The sequence below is a fragment of the Tachypleus tridentatus genome, chromosome 4 (assembly GCF_004210375.1).
Source record: "Tachypleus tridentatus isolate NWPU-2018 chromosome 4, ASM421037v1, whole genome shotgun sequence".
Lineage (NCBI taxonomy): Eukaryota > Metazoa > Arthropoda > Merostomata > Xiphosura > Limulidae > Tachypleus > Tachypleus tridentatus.
In genome coordinates, this window is record NC_134828.1 from 54,885,487 (window position 1) to 54,904,276 (window position 18,790).

Sequence of the window (18,790 nt, forward strand, 5' to 3'; positions counted from 1 at the left end):
ATTACTGTTTAACTGTATTTGAAAACAAATATAAAAGGATAACATCGCTCTCATGTGTGTTATCATAATTCGATTTATACGTATACGATAAATTTTATGTGAAAAACATTAAATCGTTATGGAATTAAAATATCTTGGTGTTCTGGTTGATCAATGTCATAAGCCATCTGAGAAGTGTGTTGTTGCCAGTAGTAGTGCACATTCAGGTTGTATGTACAGATATATTGCGTGCAAGTTTCAATACTTTATAATTTCATTGTGTATATCACTGCTCCAATTTCGGACGCATTACCTCAGGAAGGATATTGAACTGTTTAAAAAAATTCTGAAGATCTTTACTAGGATGATATTTGGGATGGAAATGTTGTCATACAAGGATATGTTGAAATCTCTGAAATTGTTTTCTCTTGAGGAAAGAAAAGTTCGAGAGAATGTCATTAAGGTGCATACGATTCTTAAGGGAACTGACAGTTTAATGTATCGTCCGTTTTTGTACTTGGTAGAAGTATGGCACACAAATATACATTTTCGTAGTGTAGGAGTCATTATTAGCTAAGACGATTATTTTTCTAACTGGGGGGGTTGACCTTTGGGATAGGTGGGATGGAAACACTGAATTCAAGAGGTTTTAAGGGAAAGCTTAATAAATATATGAATGACAAGTGTTAATTTTGAGTTTATACATATATATATAGTTTAATTTAGTAGAAGCGACAGCCTAGATGGACCAATAGGTCTCTTGTTGTCCTTCAATGTTATGTTTACTATTACCATTGATATTGTATTTTCTTACGACTTTAAATTCCAGGAATAATAACCATGCACATTTAATTTAAATTTATTTTTGATAGCTTTTTAAAAGATGGTGTTTCTTAGCTATTGTTTGTCTTAGAATTAAGCACAAAGCTACACAACGGGCTCACTGTGCTCAGCTTACCACGCGTATCGAAATCCGGTTTTTACCGGTGTGATTCTGCAGATATAGCGCAGTGCTACCGGGGGCATTTCTTAGCTTACCCTCTATTCAGCCCGGCATGGCCAAGTGGTTAAGGCGCTCGACTCGTAATCCGAGGGTCGCGGGTTCGAATTGCCGTCGCACCAAACACCCTTGCCCTTTCAGCCGTGAGGGCGTTATAATGTTCTGGTCACTCTCACTATTCGTTGGTAAAAGAGTAGCCCAAGAGTTGGCAGTAGGTGGTGATGACTAGCTGCCTTCCCTCTAATCTTACACTGCTAAGTTATGGACGACTAGCGCAGATAGCCTTCATGTAGATTTGCGCGAAATTCAAAAACAAACAAAACCCTCTATCCTCGGTTGGTACTGAAAAATGTCAATTCTTGAACGTTGTTGTTAATTTATAGAAAAATGTTCCCACGTATCAAGTACAGCATCATTTAGACGGTTTAAATGCGAACCATAAATCAGAAGTTCTCTCTACAGTTCGCATAGTAGGGACTTAATTCACCCACCCACTACCACGTACTGATACACTACATTACCGATCATGAATGTAATAAAACTTTGTTTATATTTCTACGCTTAAACCAGGCTTAACCGCAACAAGCCGGGCTGCTAAGAGAAAAGTCCAAGATTTGAGTCACGATATGCTACTGAACACACACCAAATTTTCAGTTGCGGAAGCATTGTAACTGGGACAGTCCGACTTATATTTGCTTAAAGTAGCCGTTTAGGCGGCGAATGGTGTTGACCATTTGTTTTCCTTCTGGTCAACCTTTTCTATTTAAAGATACCTATCCCTTTGTATTGGGTGTCTGTGACCCAAACTTTTCGATCCCGTGTCGCGCAAAGTGCCATTCAGGTTGAAACGCTAGTAATTAGACGATCACTTAACATGATCATGAGCGGATAACAGTTTTAAGGTAGAGCTTTGTTCATATTTTGCTCATGCTTAACAGTGTTGAATACAAGAGGGATATTTTTATTGTTTGTGATAATGCTTTGTTTATATTTAATGCACACTTACGTAAATAATCATGAGTAAAATTTGATTGTGTGTGGCATTACTTTGTTCATATTCTGTGCACTTTTAACACTGTCGAATAAGATAGTTTTTTTTTATACTTTTGTTTATGTTTCACTGATCATGAGTGACATTTAAACTGTAAATGGTAATGATTCGTTTATATTCTTGCATACTAAACACTCCTGGATATGCATTATCACACATTCGTTTCTGCTCTTGTGAGATCTTAAAAATGGATAGGGTTCTTAATGTTTTGTTCACATTTCGTGTCCGCGCAGATTTAGATTTGCATATCACAAGTAAATTGCCAACTTTGTTACATATTTATAACATGGATAATAGCACTCTGACATTGTTGGTTTTTAACTGATGAGCATCTGTATGACTCTGTTTATGTATGTTTTAGGAAGTTCAGGAAATTTGTCACGAAAGAGATAGCTAAGGTTTCGCACTACTTACTCCAAGAAACCATTACGTGTTAATCCATTATTCACGGTCAGGGTCACACTAACGTAATTGGTATATGAATGACCTGCTGGTGAACATACTTGATATGCAAGTAAAAATATTTACTGACATAGTTATAAAGAAGTAACCAAAGATAGACTTACCTTATAATTTCTTCTGGTTTTTCTTTTCTTTTTATTTTTTAAGTAGCAGGCTAAGAGTGTGAGATTTTCAAACTACATACATGCCGACAAACAAACTCGGTGAATAAGTTTATAAAAACTTTGAATTATTAGTTCTTAATAAAAGGTTCTTGTATTATTAATATTGCGACACACGAACGGCACGAGGTTCCGGCGCGAGCATCGATGTGGGTGGCATTACCTCCCAAGAAGACCGCACAAGATGAAGGCTGGCTGTAATATGTCCCATTTAATGAATAACAAGACGGATTACGAGCTAGGCCTACCGGTCGTTGCTGCAGTCGTGGCTACGAACTCGCCGTACGAGGAACGAAAGCTAGGGTTACCGCTCGTGGGTAACATGAGTTGTAGACGTACTACGAAACGGCATCAGAGGAATATAACGTTATGACTGAGCTGTGTATAAAAGGTGAGAATAATGATATTTACATGAATTAGGAATTAAAGGGTTTCTCTCCGACAAGTGTATTCTCAGAATCAATGTTTAAGGGTTTTTTAATAAATTAAAATATATTTTAGGTATATTTAAATAGCCGAATTATAGCACTTTACAAAGCCATAACTGTGTTAAAGTTTATGAGTTTTTATATCATCATAAATTTTACAGAATTTTTAGTTTAAAGATAACTCATGTGGGATTAAAGGTATAGATGTGGTGAGTTTCGAACTGCCTTGTGCTGTTTTCATCATTTAAAGTTAATAGGTCTTATTAGTACTTTGTTGTTTCTTTTTTAGGGGGGGGGGAATATTGAATTTTATTTTTCCTTACAAAGTTTATAAGGATCTTGAACGTAACGTGTATTTATATAACGAAAAGCTTGTACTCAAGATATTCGTGACCGCTGATATAAAAGGATAAAATTCGCGCGAATAAAAACATTTTTTCAAGTTGTATATATATATGTATACGATTCTAGTTTCTGTTCATACAAAGTAATGAAATTGTTACTGGTTAATGTGGTTTGGCCCTTTCAGATTGACTGAAAGTTATAATATAGTCTGGCACACTTTGGCTTATAGAAAGTTAGTGAATTGTTACTGGTTAATGTGATCTGGTCTGTTCGGTTGATAGCAAGCTAATGGATTGTTACTGATTGATATAGTAAAGTCTGTTTTGATTGACAAAAATCAATGGACTGTTATAATGATAGTTTATTAAAGTCAATGCAAAGGATAATATAGTAACAGATAGGCCAGTTAAAACTGTAAATACAAGTTTATCTAACACATTTGAGAGTCCTATCATCACCTATGCTTGAGGTCCATTTAGAAACATTTTAAATATGACATTCAGTTTGTTTGGTTGAATGTATATATATATATCAGAAGACGTGATTAACGTTTTCCAATACTTCATTTGTCAATGACGAAATAACAAGTTTCAGTAGTAACAGATGTTATCAGAAAAGTGCGTTACGAATCAGACACCTGTCAGTTGCAATTTATTTGCGAGATGATAATAAATTAAAGCATTTTTCAATCATCTATTACGAAATAACAAATAAACCTAAAAAAAATCAGATAAAATCACGTTACAAAACAAATTTCATTTCCTTAACTGCCCGAAAGTATTCCGGAATAAGGTTGAGCTGTCTGAATATTTTGACAAAACCGTATAATTAAACTATTGTTTTAACTAATCTCATTTCGCGAGGTAGCCTACAAAAGTAATACAAAAACATTTACACCAAAGAATTGAGATAAAAGGTTTAGTTTTTTATTTATTTCATCTAAATACTTAAGTGTTACCATGCTAGTAATATACTTATGAATGGTAAGGCGTTCGACTCTTAATCCGAGGCTCGCGGGTTCGAATCCCGGTCGCACCAAACATGCTCGCCCTTTCAGCTGTGGGGGCGTTATAATGTAACGATCACTCCCACTATTCGTTGGTAAAAGAGTAGCCCAAGAGTTAGCGGGGGGTGGTGATGACTAACTGCCTTCCCTAAGCTACTCTACGGCTATCTGCGCTAGCCGTCTCTAATTTAGCAGTGTAAGACTAGAGGAAAAGCAGCTAGTCATCAGCACCCACCGCCAACTCTTGGGCTACTCTTTTACCAACGAATAGTAGGATTGACCGTTACATTATAACACCCCCACGGCTGAAAGGGCGAGCATGTTTAGTGCTACGGGGATGCAAACCCGCGACCCTCGGGTTACGAGTTGAGTGCCTTAACCACCTAGCCATGCCGGGCCTAATAAAGATTGAAAACTGAAGTTGTCGTTAAGCGCAAAACTACACAATGATCTTTCTGTAATGTGCCCATCGTGATTAAAGAAAGTCAATGTTTAACATTATGAGTCCTCAGATACGCCACTGAACCAGTAGGGTCTATTAGTAACATCATTTTAAGTTGTGTATTAGCTTATTTATAATTCAATAAATTTATGAAAATTTAATAAATTAACCAAGTTTACAATCTTTATCAAGAAAATAACAAATAAAGTACAAATATATACTTTTCTGTTTTATGAAACAAGTGCCAGTTAAATAAAAAAGTAGTGAGACTTTTTTGCCATTATAACAAAAACGTATTTTACCGTCAAGTATTTCAGAACCCCGAAACTTAGTGTATGCAATATTATGTATATATCATAACAGATAGGAAGTTATTTTGTAGTAGTTAGATTTGGGAGAATTTCTTATTAACGAAGTCTCTTTATCAACAATGCTTATTGTTTACATAATAGATGGCACTGCCGTTTTAACACTTTTTGTAATGGAATTGTTGAAAAAGAACTGAATGGAGTGTAATTTGAATATAATCGATAATACTCAGTATCAGTCTGATCTGGAAATTTAAACAGTGAAATATTTTGTTCAGTTTTTGATGTGTGTTCAATAAAATTTGTTTTCTTCATAAGATTTTTGTTAATTATTTGTAACGAATAATTAGTGTATAAACAATGTAAAGCTAATTACAACATCTACATCTCTAAGACCAATTGTATTAAACGAGCCATTTTATGAAGTTATAAGCAGCATTTCATTTAGTTTTATCAAGCAAATTTCTCAGCCGTCAGTAACTGTGAATACTTTGTTTTATACAATGTGGTGTTGCCTGATTTTTGATGAAAGAGACTTAGTCATCTGACTAAAATAGAACTATTGCTTTTTTTTTAATTTCACGCATAGCTACTCGAGAGCTATATGCGCTAGCCATCTCTAATTTAGCAGTGTAAGACAAGAGGGATGGCAGTTAGTCATCACCACCCACCGCCAACTCTTGGGCTACTCTTTTACCAACGAAGTGTGTTACCGAAACTAGCTAGCTGTAACTAATAATAAACATCTTACATATTACTGCGACAAAAACTTCGATTATTGTGGTCTTTTTCTTCTTAATACAGCAAATGTTGTCTGAAATATTTTTCTGTGGTGAAGCCGAAACGCTTGAGTAAAGAAGAATGTTTGCCGGTGTTTAAAATGTAACTCTTAGCCAAGTGTGCTCCCCAGCGTCTTAAGGGTATGTCTGGAAGCTTATAGCGCTAGAAACTGGTTTACTATACATGTGATAGATACAGCACAGATAGCCCATTATGTAACTTTGTGTTTAATATCATATAAACAAAACTTAACTTGATGATTTTGAGCTTTTCATCGTCTGTGCTTGTAGCTATCCCAAAAATAAGTTTTAGTTGTTTTATCTCTCTGTATACATACATGTGCACTACATTGTCAAAGACATTTTTTTAGCATCAATTATAAAATGTCTTTGACAATGTAGTGCACATGTATGTATACAGAGAGATAAAACAATTAAAACTTATTTTTGGGATAGCTACAAGCACAGACGATGAAAAGCTCAAAATCATCAAGTTAAGATCGTATGATCGTATTAGTTATGTACAGCCTAATCAGAAATGAGGTAAACCATATACAGAATATTAAGCTCAGTGAATCAAACAAGGGCCTGGCTAACAAATTTTATAACTATATGCGTGAAATGTTTTTCTGAAGTAACGCGGGGCCAATAAGACTCCATTCAACTGTTGATTCAAATATTAAAATGATACAATCAGTGTGCGATACTCCACTTTGGAATACTGACGTCACAATGATACGACAGGTGCGTTGCTTTTGGCCTTGACTCATAGCTAATGTCATGCATTATTGAATTCCGTATATGTTTCGAGCGATGTTTTAGTGTTAAAGTAATCTTCATATAAATTCCTTTGTTGTTAGAATAACTAATTTTGGTCTTCATACTATTCAGGCGTCGATGCAATTCACATTTTCTGTGACTTTACCATATTGCATTAATGAACAATCAGTCTTACATAATACTTTATAGTACGTGGATCACACTTATTAATATACACAGACAGATGCAATAAGATGTGCACATCCGAGAATAAATACGTTTTTATTTATGAGTAATACTAAAATTTAGAGAAATATTTTTCAAATATGGTAGGATTAATGACTTAATAAATTATCAATAATATATTTGTTACCTGAAATTAACCGGTTTCTTTTATCTTTTTCTTTAAGCTTTATCATACCATTAAAGTCTCATCCATGGCAATCCATTGGAGTCATAACGTATTGATTCAACGCGTTGTCAAACAAGCCAATGGTAATATGGTTTTCAATCACAAGATGCCTGTTCAACACATCGCATGAATGCGTTATGGCCCTGTAAGTCAGTCTCTAACGAGGTGATAATATATTGATCCAAAGCGTTGAGTCACCAAGTTATCACTCTGTAGGTGGTAGCCAAAGGAGTGATGATTATGCGTTCGTTCAGCATGTATCCAAACATTGATAGTGCGTTGAGTTAACACGTCACGGACTTACTGGCTGCAATCTTTTGGTCCATAACGCGTTGATCTAAAGCGTAGTTGAGTGTTTGGTAACGTGTTGACTTAATACATTATGGCCTATATATATATATATATAGATATAGATGTAGAATTTCAAAAATGCAGAAGAAAGAGGCCGGAAGCTACATTTTATCAGTTTTGACATGTTAAATTTTATATAGTTGTGATAACAAAGCTAATAAAATGGATTAAGTACAAAAATGGGGCCGAAAAATATATTTTAAAGGCTCAATGAATGTACAATATGAAATGCATTACTCAATGTCATGAGAACTCCAGATTGAAGAATACACATTATTCGCATTTCTTGACAAATCACACTGTGGAATATATTAGGTTGAGGAATAATTCGTGAGCGTTTTTAAATAATTTCATTCAAGCATTACATGCAAGACTATACAATACTTCAATGCATGAACACATTACACCCAAAACATTTATTATGATACTTTATTTAATGTAATACCTAGGTATATAGTATGCATTGTTTTAAACGAAATTGCAAGAAATTAAATGCAAAAAGCAGATGGTGTCGAAAATGCTCGATTTTGTTCACTTGGCATTCCATTTAATGAGCTGAAAATGAAAGCAAAAATTAAAGACATGAAAATCAAACACACCATCTATTAGAGCAAAAAATTATCTACCAAATGACATGAAATATTTTGCGAAAGCGTTTCATTTATGAATACATTTTTTTAACTTGAAAAAATGCTCACGAATTATTCCTCAACCCAATACATTATTCACATTTTCCGGCAATTCCATACTGTGGAATGCACATTATTCATACTCCTAGCAACTACACAATCTAAAATACACATTAATACGACTTACTGGTAGTCAACTTCACTAAGTAGCGTTTGTTGTTAATTTTTTATATTTTTACACGAATTTGGTTAAAAGACTCTTATAAATATAACAATGAATTGGATATAAAGTGTTTTCAAGAAGAAGAGATATTTGGAGAATGCTCCTAAAGATTTCTTTGTTTATTTAGTTTTGAAAACGTGAACCTTTTGTATGAACTGGAGCTTTCATTAGCATTAAGAAAAACAAAACAAAAAAACTCTTTACTTACCAAATTCGCATTTTCGTCTGTTCTTTCAAGTGATCTGCAGGAATAGACGAGTTACTATTCAAACGTGACTACTGATCTTTGTTTCCTTATGTAGTTTGTCTGCCCTTCCCTATCACTTTTTTATACTACTCCACGTTACAGCCGAAGGTAATTTGCCCTCGTATATTATATCAACATATCACGTTCTCTTACGACTGGGCCTACTTTGCTCTGGTGTATTTTTATATTTAATGCTGCGCATTACTATGATGAGGTAGAAAAAGTCAAGAAATTAAGATTAGCACATGAATCGAGACGTTCATCGCCTGACACTCGATGGTATTCAACTAGCGGTAAAGGGAATAAAAATATTAAAGGACTATTAAAATATTTTTTGGAGGTTTGTGTACCCTCATGGAGTAATTTTACTAAACCAGAACGTAAGAGGTTTCTAATAAAATAAATTAAAACGCAGTAGTTTTTTATATTAACAAGGCTTAAAATAAAATAAAAATTCTGATGGTTAGGGCACTCGACTCGCAATCTGAGGGTCGCGGGTTCGAATCCCCGTCTCAACAGATGTGTTTGCCATTATAGCCGGGCCCGGCATAGCCAGGTGGTTAAAGCACGCGACTTGTAATCGCAGGTACGAATCTTTGTCACACTAAACATGCTCGCCCTTTCAGCTGTGGGGGCGTCGTAATGTGACAGTCAACCCCACTATTCGTTGGTAAAAGAGTGGTCCAAAGGTTGGCGGTGGATGGTGATGACTAGGTGCCTTCCTTCTAGTCTTATAATGCTAACTTAGGGATGGCTAGTGCAGATAACCCTCGTGTAGCTTTTCACGAAATTCAAAACAAATCAAACCTTATAGACGAGTGGCCCAAGAGTTGGCGGTAAGTGATGATGACTAGCCAGCCTTAAACTGCTAATTTATAGAAGCCTAACCTAAATAGCCCTTGTGTAGCTTTGCACAAAATTAAAAAAAAAATAAACACACTAGATATACATACCCTCGAGAGTGTAGAGTTTGAAGCCATGGTGGCGAAGAAAATCTCGGGTGAGTGCTTATCAAACCTAACTTTAATCAACTTAATCATAAAGCGTTAATGGCCAGCTTCGATGTCATACTCCTCTTTACAGAAGTCCCAACCATTGAAGCCTGCAAAATAGCCTTAGAACTCTATATCTGAGACCCTAACCCATCAACAGACATTCCCAGCAACCTATTAAAAACCCTTATAGAATTCGCAACGATGAAGACAAACTTCATGTTCAACAACCACAAACAAATGGCCTCAGCATGGGCAATCTAGTATCACCAGTTCTAACCAATAATTTTATGACACAAGTTGAAACACAAACAATTAACACAGCATTACATCCATCACTATATTGGTACAGATACACTGCTGGCTAAAATCTTAAGGCCAACGAACATAAAGAAAAAATATGCATTTTGCGTTGTTAGACTCAAACACTTATTTGAGTAAAGCTTCGAAAGATAAAAATAACAAAAGGGAAAATAAAATAAAAAACTTTCTTAGCATTTAATATGGAAAATATGAACACTATGAAATTAGCCTAAATACTAGCTGCTCAAAAGTTTAAGACCATACTGAAACGAAGCGTTAATCGGTAAACATGTAACGAAATTTAGTCATTCGTGTTCAAGCATTAGCGTTGTTAACATCTTCCACTGACATCTTCTGTGTTACATTGGGTAAACACATGGCAAAGGCTAAAAAGTTGACAGAGTTTCAACGTGGAAGAATTGTCGAGCTGCAAAAGCAAAGTCTCTCTCAACGTGCCATCGCTGGTGAGATTGGGCGTAGTAAAACTGCTGTTGCAAATTTCTTAAAAGACCCTGAGAGATACGAAACGAGAATTTTAAGTGGTCAGCCCAAGAAAATTTTGCTGGCGTTGAGCAGGAGGATTCGACGGGTTGTCCGTCAAGACACCAGCCGATCGTCGAACCAGATTAAGGCTCTTACGGACGCAGAATGCAGCTCAAGAACAATAAGACGGCATCTAAGAGAGAAAGGCTTTAAAAACCGTAAACGTCTTTAAAGGCTAGCCTCTTTCCACACCACGAAACAGCTCGGTTAAACTTTGCTGAGAAGCACCAAACATGGAACAGGGAAAAGCGGACGAAGGTTTTGTTTTCTGATAAGAAAAATTTAATCTGGATGGTCCAGATGGCTTTCAACAATACTGGCACGATAAGGATATCCCACCGAAGTCATTTTCCACACGACACAGTGGAGGAGGTTCCATCATGATCTGGGGCGCTTTCTCCTTCCATGGAACAATGGAGCTTCAGGTTATACAAGGGCGTCAAACAGCAGCTGGCTACATTGGCATGTTGGAGAGAGCATCCTTACTGACTGAAGGCCCTCGCTTGTGTGGAAATGACTGGATCTTTCAGATAAAATTAACGATGAATTAGACAAAATAAAACAATACTTCATCAACATCAACACGTTTTTTCCACAAACCGTAGAAAACATTATACGCACACCCCTAGACAAAAAGAAAAATCAACTAACAAAAATAAATATATCCCACGAATTAAAAAATCACGAAACCATATACGGGTGCATACCATATATTCTCGATGTAAAAATAACCAACATCTGGCAAAAAGTAGCAACAAAATATGACATTCCAGTTATTACCAAATTTATTCATAAACCAGGCACAAAACTTAGGTGAATACTACGTAAAAACTACACTGACAAACACCACACCAACATCATTTATAAAATACAATGTGATAACCGCTACGACTTCTATATTGGAGAAACAAGTAGAAAAATGGAAACTAGATTCAAAGAACACAAAAAGTCACCTTCACACGTTTTCGAACACTGTAAATGAAATAAACACAACATAACCATAGAAAACACCCAAATACTGAATAAAGAAACAAACATAAAAAACGCAAAATAAAGAAACTCCACTTATACAACAACTCAAGCCCAATATAAACCAATACAAAGAAATACCTTTATACCTATATTAATAAATATATCCAACATCTAAGCACGCCCTCTACATTCTTGCACTCAATTTCACAACCGCCTTTAAACATGTGGTCAACTATCTATCAGTTACCTCTTTCTTTGTGAACCTGACGATGACCGAAGAAGGTCGAAACGTTTTTCGCTCCTCTACATAGAGCATTCTTTACTCATACTAGCCGTTTTTACATATATAAAGAATAAAGAAATCACAGCAACCTCTTAGCTACACAACTACTTAAAAGTTAATTTCATGGAAGCTACCAGTTGGACGAAGATCTAGTCATACATAGAATTTTATCTGAATATTGAGAGTTTCGTAAAAGAAAGAAGAATTAGAAGAAAAACACTTTTCTCCACTACTTTGTAAAGATCTTCTAAAATAAAATCATCAGTGTTACAGTAAAGTTAAAAGAGTCCTTGCGGTATAGAAAGGAGAAATAATAAAAATAATAAGTTTCTCTTTTATATCCTAAACACCTGTATTAATAATAAAATATAACACATTCAACGTTCAAATTAGCGAGAGAAGTCGCAGTAGAGATAAATAGAGATGATTTAACAGAGACCTGATGACTTAAAGAAGTAGCTGAAGATAAACTTCTTAACGATGTGAAAGAGGTTTAATAATAATAATAATAATTTTATTTCCACCAAAAATGCTTGATAATAAGAAAAGGTAGACAATAGAAAACACTTATATTGGTTACAAATATTGATTTAATATTCATTCACGCTCTACCCTTTTTTGTTTCAAAACATTTTAATGAAAGACAAAGAAAACAAACCCAATTAGACTCAATGCCTATTAAATTTTTTCAACTCATAGGTTCGGACCACACACGTCAACCCAAACATGCCACAAATTGTGGAATCCGGACGGTCATAAAAGTCAACTGAGAGTCAGCTGCGACTGATTTTATCTTCATGACAAAGTAAATAATAGTTTTCTTTGTAGAACTCTTGCCGGATTTCTAGACGTTTATAATAGAAGCAATATTTTTGTTGCTATTTGTTTCCTTCGGCAAACATTGCTTTTCTGTATGATTTAACATACCCCACTCCACCTAATTGTCTGTGATGAAGTTACTAGCTGTAAAGTACATCGTACTTTCTGTATATTGTTAATCAGTTGCAATATCTTGGGTACTGTTTGAGTTGTTATTTGTTTCTAGATGTAACATACCGCCTGTGGTATTCCTTTTTTTTTTTACTAGAGAATTTCATGTATCTGTAAAATTTCCTGCACTTGTCGTCGGAATTGGTCTTATTGTGGTGAGTTTAGTAATACTGCTACTACTAAAAGTAATTCTCTGCCATTTAAGCGTTCGTCACTACTTATAGGTTACTTCTCTGTGACAAAATATTGCCTTTTGTGTTCATTTAATTGTTTAAATTAGTATAAGTTCGTTAGATAGTGTAGCATCACCCTATATTCATATCGTGCGTGGTTTTTTAGATCTAAAACATCTGTGATAAACAGATAACAATATAGTTATGTGATGTATGTAGCTTTAATTCTATCCGTGCTCAACTTTGACTAATCCAACTAAATTCAAAGCAAGGAATAAAATTTTTACCTCAATATGTAGAAAAAGTTTTGGTTTGAATTTCACGCAAACCTATACCAGGGCAATCTCCGCTATCATTTTCTAATTTAGCAGTGAAAGACTAGAGAGAAGGCAGCTAGTCATTACCACCCATCAATGACTCTAGGGGTGTGATTGGCCGTAACATTATAACTTCCACACGGTTGAAAGGGTGAAAATGTTTGGTAGGAGGGGGATTCGAACCAACGACTCTCAGATTGCGAGTCAAGCACCCCACCCACTTTGCCATGCCACGTCGCTATAGAAAAAGAAATATTTTATAAAATCTTGCAAATAATAATAATAATGTAATAATTGTAATAATATTACAATGTGTGAGCATCTTAAGTTCGCTTATTCACATATAGATTTTGTAAAATCCAAAATTAAGGAACTTACGTTGAGATAATTTCAGTAAATATATTTAGTTCACAGGAGATTTCCATCTAAGCTTTGACTATATAACAGCTTACTGAGCTTTATTTGTTGTTAGGTAAACATTGAAAACATTTAACACTTGCCACAAGAGCCAGTCCAGCATCTTTTAGTACTGAGCCTATGTTGGTCAGCAGGAGGTTATTCTAGAAATCGATAGATCCTAATGTATGAAGCTCAGCACAACTTCTAAAACGAAAAACGACATCTGAAAATTAATAAAAATATGACATCATGAAGTCTTTGTGGATTATACTGTGATGCTACCGTACAGGGTATTATATCAACTTGTTTTACATTGACTTTTCATGATAGAAATGACATTTTTCACATGAGAATTGCTAGAAAAATCATCTTGTGATGCATCATGAATATTCTTCAACTTTAATCCTGCGTCTTTGGGCTTTACTGTATTATATGATTCCAATACTCTTTTTGAAGATGATACTACTGAGCCCATTTTATTTTATGTTTCGCTGTCAATCCAGTAATCAATTGACGAATTTCAGATTCAGCTGGTATGTAAAATCGATTAGAATATCTTCGAATAAGTTCTTCCCTCGTCCAACCTGTACCTACGGTTTAGCTTGATCGTCACATTTAAACCTTCACATACACAACCACATCTATAACATGTCAAGCATGTTTCATTGCTACATTCTTTTTACTTGACAATTTCAAGTTAACTTCTCCATGTTGGCTATCATGGTTTCGGGTCTAGTCATGGGTCTGATCCAGAGACTTAGCTCTCGAAAACAGTGCCAAATGTTTCCTTTTTGTTTAATAAAAACAATCCAAACCTTGTCGGATTACTCATTGTTCTGAGTTACCCAGTGAGCCAGCAGTAAGTCTGTAACTCTAAAATCCAGGATCAGTTTCTCACAATGCAAAAACAGATAGATCAATGTGGGTTTGTTATAGACTACACACGTTTTACTGTAACCACTTCAAGATGCCGGGTCTGGCAGATACTGAAGCAAAATAAGTTTAAAAACAAGAAGCTTTTCAATTTGATGTTGTTTATTAGATCGTGATAAGAAATACTAAATAACGAAAGCAAGCTGAACTTCGTAGTAATCAGAGTCAGAGGGAGACTTGCATGAAGCTTGAAATTACTCGACAGAAAGATTGCATTATAAGTCTGATTGTAATGCAGAGTAAACTCTAAAATGTGTGACTTAAAATAGCACAAAATTAGTATTAAATACTTTCCAAAATTTATATAAAATTCTAAAACTGTAATTGAAAATAAATATGGTTAATTATTAGAGACTTTTTGGTTGCTCTAATTGAATTGTGGGATTTGACCACCACTTTTATAAGCGCAGTTCCAGCATTTTAACAGCAACGGGTCGTGAACCGTGAACTTTCTGATCTACAGTTCATTACAATAGGCACTAAGTTACGCCTGGTTTTGTTTGTTAAGAACCAATTTTCTTCATATCTTTATATACTGAAATGGGCACTCATGATGCAGCGATATCTGAGTCACAAAAATAGGCATTGTTATGTAAAGTAAAGGTTATGTAGTTAACGTGCCGGACTGTGAATCCTAAGATTGTTGTTTCATCTCCCGTTGCTACATAAACTGCGCTTCCAATTTTGGAACTATGGATGCGTTATTTGAGTAAAGGTCAAATTCCACTCTTCGACCAGATAAAAGTTAACGTTGAATGAACCAGCTGCTTCCCACCCAGTCTATCGGCTCTAAATTAAGGACGGCTGAGTAGGTATAACGTTTGTTTAGCTTTGCATGAAATATATGTTAAAAAATACACTTTAAAGTACATGTGCTAATATATGAGTTTTAAGTTATCGAGCGTAATTAAGAGGAATTTCAAAAGGAAATGTTACCAAAAACAAATCGTGCGTTCAAACTATGGATGAGTTATAAGAGTGACAGCGGGTCTTCACTAGCTTGCTGTGTGCCGTAAGGGAAAAACAATAACAACAAATATTTCAAATTTAAAAGCTATTTAGATTGAAAACAACCACACAGTTTGGTTGCAATTAACATTAAATATATTACTGACAAGATTTTCTACAGCTCACTTGTTTTATGTTTTATTTTCCGGTTTAGAAAAAAAAATTATTGTTAACAAAAGTCAAGCACGTAATGTACTTGAAGTATTATTCCGTAAGATATTTAGTAGCAGTCTGAAATCCAGAATTTTACATTGTATTGATATGAGCTGATTTAGATTATTCACGCAGTGATATACTACAACTGATAGTATAGGTCGTATTTTATTACTTTCATGGTGTTATTCATACCAAATTACACTTTACAGTTTCAGTCAGGATACAAGAGCGACTAAGTCTATTCAAATATGTTTTGTTTTATTTTTGGAATTTAAAGTTTGTGATTCGATAAGTTTTAACGTGTATACATTCTATATTTTATTTTGCTTCCGTATGAACCCTGTCATAATTAATACTCGTTCTGTTGGGAAACCCCTTAAGTTAAAGAATGAACTTTTACAGATTGCCTCATTAATTTTGATAATATTAATGACAACAGTGATAATAAGAATTAATTGATCATACCTGTCAAGAGTGCAACACAAACACAAAATCAAGACATCACTTATTTTACATGGGTATTGTTATAATTGATATTGAAGTTTAGCATAATTCAATAAACCAGTTAATAACACTATTGTCCATAACGTTTAGAAATCAGGTAATCTAAGACGCTGAAATCAGAAACAACTGAGCAATAATAATGACAGCAATAACTTTGTGCTCAGAAATTTTACTGATGTCAGTTTCTTTAGGAAATGAATATTGTTAGCGTTTACAAGGCTCACAACTTGTTGAAAGTTTATACAAAATAATGAAGCTCTTATACTGAATGTGTCAATTTCCTTAGTTTCGCAGATAAATTATCTTGGCCATAATGGCAATAAACTTTTTGATTTAATACGTATTAGCCAAATCAATCTTATTATTGTGTGCTATTGTTTGTTTGTTTGGAATTAAGGCCAATACTACACAATGGACTATCTGCGCTCTACTCACCATGGGTATCGAAACCCGGTCTCTAGCGGAGTAAGTCTGCAAACATGTCGCTGTGCCACTGGGAGGGGGATCCTGTGCTATTCAGGTTTCCACTTTCTATTTTATTTTTTATAACCTCATATACTTACGAGGGCTGGAACTCCTTCAAAATATTGTCTCCAGTTCTAGAATCATCTCTATATAGACACACACAATTGTAAGAAATTGAATCATGTATGTCTAAGTGTGCGCGCGCAAAATGTTAAATAGATACTGACACAACGAAGTTAGAGTTTCTAAGAAGCTAGTTCATTACTTTTTCCATAATTTATAGAACTGGTCATGGCCTAGTGTTTAGAGTACTCGGACTGTGAACCTGGAAATTCGTGGTTCCAACCTATGATGAAAAAAAAACAAACGATTCTAAACCTTCAGACCATAGATGAGCCTTAACGTAAAGTGACAGTTAGACAAGTGCATCTCATAAGATTGCAGTTATATGGGGCGATTGACTAGCTGTTGATTCTCTCTAGTCTATCGGTTCCAAGTTAAGAACGGTTGGCAGAGAATTTCCTTGGAATTCCCATAGTTCACAACATATAACGCTAAAATCTAGGGTTATGTTCCCCACGATGGTGGCCCGGCATAGCCAAGCGTGTTAAGGCATGCGACTCGTAATCTGAGGGTCGCGGGTTCGCATCCCTTTCAGCCGTGGGAGCGTTATAATGTGACGGTCAATCCCACTATTCGTTGGTAAAAGAGTAGCCCAAGAGTTGGCGGTGATGACTAGCTGCCTTCCCTCTAGTCTTACACTGCTAAATTAGGGACGGCTAGCACAGATAGCCCTCGAGTATCTTTGTGCGAAATTATTAAACAAACAAATCCCCACGATGGACATAGTACATACATCTCGTTGTATAACTTTGCAATAAGAGACTGATTTTGGAAAAGTGTTTATGGTTAAAACTGCCTTTCACTCCTTATGTCATCATGTTTCTCTTAAGCGTTTTACTTTACATTAGACTAGTCTAAAAAGTACGTACATTTTAAGTTTTATTTCATGTTGTGAGTCGTTAGTGACCACGTATTTAGCTTTAGTTCTTAAGTTTTTTCTTAGTTATTATCTGTCAGAAACTTGCATAAAGTAATAAAATTATAAGATATCAAGTAACCATAAAGGCAATAAAGTTCTTATCTTTAGCTTGTTTGGTGATTATTCTATTATTAAATTGTAGACGCTTTCGGAGTAGACCGACTCTTTGAGAATTCGCAATTTTCCGTATCAAACACTTTATCACGAGGCACGTGTAGAACTTCCTAGAAATCCAATAAATTAGTTTTGTTGTCTTTTTTCTTTAATTTCGCGTGAAGCTACGCAAGAGCTATCTGCTCTACCCGTCTCTAATTTAGCAATGCAACACAAGAAGTAAGGCAGCTAGTCATCACCACCTACCGCCAATTCTTGGGCTACTCTTTTACCAACTAATAGTGGGTTTGATCGTAACGTTATAACATCCCCACGGCTGAAAGGGCGAGCAAGTTTGGTGGTAGAGAATTCGAATTAACGATCCTCAGATTGCCAGACAAGCGTCCTAACCACCTGGCCCAATAAATGAGTCTTGAGATGGTAGGACGTTACTCACCTTTGGTGACAACTATGTATGTACAATTGATATGGTGTATCAAGGAAACTTCATGAACCAATATAAAAGTGTGGAATCATAGCAGCTTATTGATAAGTAACTATATAATATTTACTGTAAATGTATATACGAAGCTTCAAAAATTAGTTGAAAAATTACATATTTTTGTCTATTGGTAGCTGGTTGGAAAGGACGAAATATATTACCTTTATAAGTTATATGTGAGTTCAAGATTGGGTAACAAAACCAAAAAAGTTAGAGTAAAAAAAACAGTAAAATATTTTACCTCCTTACATTTGTTTTAGCTCGGCATGGCCAGGTGGTTAAGGTACTCGACTCGTAATCCAATGGTCGCGGGTTCGAATCGCCGTCACATCAAACGTGCTCGTCTTTTCAGTCGTGGGGGCGATATAATGTGACGGTCAATCCCACTATTCGTTGGTAAAAGAGTAGCCCAAGAATTGGCGGTGGGTGGTGATGACTAGCTGCTTTCCCTCTAGTCTTACACTGCTAAATTAGGGACGGCTAGCACAGATAGCCCTTGAGTAACTTCGCGCGAAATTCAAAACAAACCAAA

The 18,790-nt window shown here is 35.3% G+C and overlaps 1 long non-coding RNA gene across 3 annotated transcripts in view; it reads right to left on the reverse strand.

The window, feature by feature from the left end:
- LOC143249170 (uncharacterized) overlaps positions 1-18,790 on the reverse strand; it is a 43,553-nt gene that overhangs the window by 13,883 nt on the left and 10,880 nt on the right. Inside the window, exon 1 of one of the 3 annotated variants that reach the window (XR_013027615.1) lies at positions 8,545-8,708. The exons of 1 other annotated variant lie outside the window; for it this stretch is intronic. This is a non-coding gene — a long non-coding RNA (uncharacterized LOC143249170). Of the gene's footprint in view, positions 1-2,597; positions 3,044-8,544; positions 8,709-18,790 lie in introns of those variants that run through there. One more of the 3 variants, XR_013027613.1, reaches the window with a different exon arrangement.